This window comes from Arachis ipaensis, chromosome B7 (assembly GCF_059453495.1).
Source record: "Arachis ipaensis isolate K30076 ecotype BB chromosome B7, ASM5945349v1, whole genome shotgun sequence".
Classification (NCBI taxonomy): Eukaryota; Viridiplantae; Streptophyta; class Magnoliopsida; order Fabales; family Fabaceae; genus Arachis; species Arachis ipaensis.
In genome coordinates this window covers 56,435,001-56,440,000 of record NC_142442.1, presented here as the reverse complement: position 1 = coordinate 56,440,000, position 5,000 = coordinate 56,435,001, and positions in this window count along the sequence as shown.

Sequence of the window (5,000 nt, the reverse complement as noted above, 5' to 3'; positions counted from 1 at the left end):
AGCCATTACCAAAGTGCCACGGGTAGACGTCCTTTTCCGTGAGGAGACATACTAAAGGAAAGTGCTCTAGAGGTCGAATTTTGACGCCGTTTTTTGCAACAACCTCTAGAAAAATAAGATCTTTCCATCCTCCAAATTTGGTGAATTTACACCGTGCCGATTTTTTTTGACGATTTTTTTACCGCCCGGAATGCCGGAAATTCAAAAAAAATGAAAAACGGAGCAAACCTGCGATTTTTGACCTGGATTTTTTTGTGCAGCCTTCACATAATATTACCAAGGTTCCCTCAAAATTTCACGAAAAATGCACGAGCCAATTCTGAGATATGAAAATTTGGCTCCTCCGTTGCAACGCTCCGAGCCATCGTTGCAACGGCGGGTGCCTCCGTGGGGGGCGGGGGAGCCCGGCGGCACACCACAACCACAACGTGCTTGCTAGTGTGCCTAGGGGATGGCAAGGCAACGTGCATCTGGCTGGCATTGCGCCCAGCAAGCCTTTGGGCAACTCGAGTTTCAGCATCACGACTCCCCTCCCCCCTATAATAGGCTGCCGAGCCATTACCAAAGTGCCACGGGTAGACGTCCTTTTCCGTGAGGAGACATACTAAAGGAAAGTGCTCTAGAGGTCGAATTTTGACGCCGTTTTTTGCAACAACCTCTAGAAAAATAAGAACTTTCCATCCTCCAAATTTGGTGAATTTACACCGTGCCGATTTTTTTTGACGATTTTTTTACCGCCCGGAATGCCGGAAATTCAAAAAAAATGAAAAACGGAGCAAACCTGCGATTTTTGACCTGGATTTTTTTGTGCAGCCTTCACATAATATTACCAAGGTTCCCTCAAAATTTCACGAAAAATGCACGAGCCAATTCTGAGATATGAAAATTTGGCTCCTCCGTTGCAACGCTCCGAGCCATCGTTGCAACGGCGGGTGCCTCCGTGGGGGGCGGGGGAGCCCGGCGGCACACCACAACCACAACGTGCTTGCTAGTGTGCCTAGGGGATGGCAAGGCAACGTGCATCTTGCTGGCATTGCGCCCAGCAAGCCTTTGGGCAACTCGAGTTTCAGCATCACGACACCCCTCCCCCCTATAATAGGCTGCCGAGCCATTACCAAAGTGCCACGGGTAGACGTCCTTTTCCGTGAGGAGACATACTCAAGGAAAGTGCTCTAGAGGTCGAATTTTGACGCCGTTTTTTGCAACAACCTCTAGAAAAATAAGATCTTTCCATCCCCCAAATTTGGTGAATTTACACCGTGCCGATTTTTTTTGCCGATTTTTTTACCGCCCGGAAAGCCGGAAATTCAAAAAAAATGAAAAACGGAGCAAACGTGGGATTTTTGACCTGGATTTTTTTGTGCAGCCTTCACATAATATTACCAAGGTTCCCTCAAAATTTCACGAAAAATGCACGAGCCAATTCTGAGATATGAAAATTTGGCTCCTCCGTTGCAACGCTCCGAGCCATCGTTGCAACGGCGGGTGCCTCCGTGGGGGGCGGGGGAGCCCGGCGGCACACCACAACCACAACGTGCTTGCTAGTGTGCCTAGGGGATGGCAAGGCAACGTGCATCTGGCTGGCATTGCGCCCAGCAAGCCTTTGGGCAACTCGAGTTTCAGCATCACGACACCCCTCCCCCCTATAATAGGCTGCCGAGCCATTACCAAAGTGCCACGGGTAGACGTCCTTTTCCGTGAGGAGACATACTAAAGGAAAGTGCTCTAGAGGTCGAATTTTGACGCCGTTTTTTGCAACAACCTCTAGAAAAATAAGATCTTTCCATCCTCCAAATTTGGTGAATTTACACCGTGCCGATTTTTTTTGACGATTTTTTTACCGCCCGGAATGCCGGAAATTCAAAAAAAATTAAAAACGGAGCAAACCTGCGATTTTTGACCTGGATTTTTTTGTGCAGCCTTCACATAATATTACCAAGGTTCCCTCAAAATTTCACGAAAAATGCACGAGCCAATTCTGAGATATGAAAATTTGGCTCCTCCGTTGCAACGCTCCGAGCCATCGTTGCAACGGCGGGTGCCTCCGTGGGGGGCGGGGGAGCCCGGCGGCACACCACAACCACAACGTGCTTGCTAGTGTGCCTAGGGGATGGCAAGGCAACGTGCATCTGGCTGGCATTGCGCCCAGCAAGCCTTTGGGCAACTCGAGTTTCAGCATCACGACTCCCCTCCCCCCTATAATAGGCTGCCGAGCCATTACCAAAGTGCCACGGGTAGACGTCCTTTTCCGTGAGGAGACATACTAAAGGAAAGTGCTCTAGAGGTCGAATTTTGACGCCGTTTTTTGCAACAACCTCTAGAAAAATAAGAACTTTCCATCCTCCAAATTTGGTGAATTTACACCGTGCCGATTTTTTTTGACGATTTTTTTACCGCCCGGAATGCCGGAAATTCAAAAAAAATGAAAAACGGAGCAAACCTGCGATTTTTGACCTGGATTTTTTTGTGCAGCCTTCACATAATATTACCAAGGTTCCCTCAAAATTTCACGAAAAATGCACGAGCCAATTCTGAGATATGAAAATTTGGCTCCTCCGTTGCAACGCTCCGAGCCATCGTTGCAACGGCGGGTGCCTCCGTGGGGGGCGGGGGAGCCCGGCGGCACACCACAACCACAACGTGCTTGCTAGTGTGCCTAGGGGATGGCAAGGCAACGTGCATCTTGCTGGCATTGCGCCCAGCAAGCCTTTGGGCAACTCGAGTTTCAGCATCACGACACCCCTCCCCCCTATAATAGGCTGCCGAGCCATTACCAAAGTGCCACGGGTAGACGTCCTTTTCCGTGAGGAGACATACTCAAGGAAAGTGCTCTAGAGGTCGAATTTTGACGCCGTTTTTTGCAACAACCTCTAGAAAAATAAGATCTTTCCATCCCCCAAATTTGGTGAATTTACACCGTGCCGATTTTTTTTGCCGATTTTTTTACCGCCCGGAAAGCCGGAAATTCAAAAAAAATGAAAAACGGAGCAAACGTGGGATTTTTGACCTGGATTTTTTTGTGCAGCCTTCACATAATATTACCAAGGTTCCCTCAAAATTTCACGAAAAATGCACGAGCCAATTCTGAGATATGAAAATTTGGCTCCTCCGTTGCAACGCTCCGAGCCATCGTTGCAACGGCGGGTGCCTCCGTGGGGGGCGGGGGAGCCCGGCGGCACACCACAACCACAACGTGCTTGCTAGTGTGCCTAGGGGATGGCAAGGCAACGTGCATCTGGCTGGCATTGCGCCCAGCAAGCCTTTGGGCAACTCGAGTTTCAGCATCACGACTCCCCTCCCCCCTATAATAGGCTGCCGAGCCATTACCAAAGTGCCACGGGTAGACGTCCTTTTCCGTGAGGAGACATACTAAAGGAAAGTGCTCTAGAGGTCGAATTTTGACGCCGTTTTTTGCAACAACCTCTAGAAAAATAAGAACTTTCCATCCTCCAAATTTGGTGAATTTACACCGTGCCGATTTTTTTTGACGATTTTTTTACCGCCCGGAATGCCGGAAATTCAAAAAAAATGAAAAACGGAGCAAACCTGCGATTTTTGACCTGGATTTTTTTGTGCAGCCTTCACATAATATTACCAAGGTTCCCTCAAAATTTCACGAAAAATGCACGAGCCAATTCTGAGATATGAAAATTTGGCTCCTCCGTTGCAACGCTCCGAGCCATCGTTGCAACGGCGGGTGCCTCCGTGGGGGGCGGGGGAGCCCGGCGGCACACCACAACCACAACGTGCTTGCTAGTGTGCCTAGGGGATGGCAAGGCAACGTGCATCTTGCTGGCATTGCGCCCAGCAAGCCTTTGGGCAACTCGAGTTTCAGCATCACGACACCCCTCCCCCCTATAATAGGCTGCCGAGCCATTACCAAAGTGCCACGGGTAGACGTCCTTTTCCGTGAGGAGACATACTAAAGGAAAGTGCTCTAGAGGTCGAATTTTGACGCCGTTTTTTGCAACAACCTCTAGAAAAATAAGATCTTTCCATCCTCCAAATTTGGTGAATTTACACCGTGCCGATTTTTTTTGACGATTTTTTTACCGCCCGGAATGCCGGAAATTCAAAAAAAATGAAAAACGGAGCAAACCTGCGATTTTTGACCTGGATTTTTTTGTGCAGCCTTCACATAATATTACCAAGGTTCCCTCAAAATTTCACGAAAAATGCACGAGCCAATTCTGAGATATGAAAATTTGGCTCCTCCGTTGCAACGCTCCGAGCCATCGTTGCAACGGCGGGTGCCTCCGTGGGGGGCGGGGGAGCCCGGCGGCACACCACAACCACAACGTGCTTGCTAGTGTGCCTAGGGGATGGCAAGGCAACGTGCATCTTGCTGGCATTGCGCCCAGCAAGCCTTTGGGCAACTCGAGTTTCAGCATCACGACACCCCTCCCCCCTATAATAGGCTGCCGAGCCATTACCAAAGTGCCACGGGTAGACGTCCTTTTCCGTGAGGAGACATACTAAAGGAAAGTGCTCTAGAGGTCGAATTTTGACGCCGTTTTTTGCAACAACCTCTAGAAAAATAAGAACTTTCCATCCTCCAAATTTGGTGAATTTACACCGTGCCGATTTTTTTTGACGATTTTTTTACCGCCCGGAATGCCGGAAATTCAAAAAAAATGAAAAACGGAGCAAACCTGCGATTTTTGACCTGGATTTTTTTGTGCAGCCTTCACATAATATTACCAAGGTTCCCTCAAAATTTCACGAAAAATGCACGAGCCAATTCTGAGATATGAAAATTTGGCTCCTCCGTTGCAACGCTCCGAGCCATCGTTGCAACGGCGGGTGCCTCCGTGGGGGGCGGGGGAGCCCGGCGGCACACCACAACCACAACGTGCTTGCTAGTGTGCCTAGGGGATGGCAAGGCAACGTGCATCTTGCTGGCATTGCGCCCAGCAAGCCTTTGGGCAACTCGAGTTTCAGCATCACGACACCCCTCCCCCCTATAATAGGCTGCCGAGCCATTACCAAAGTGCCACGGG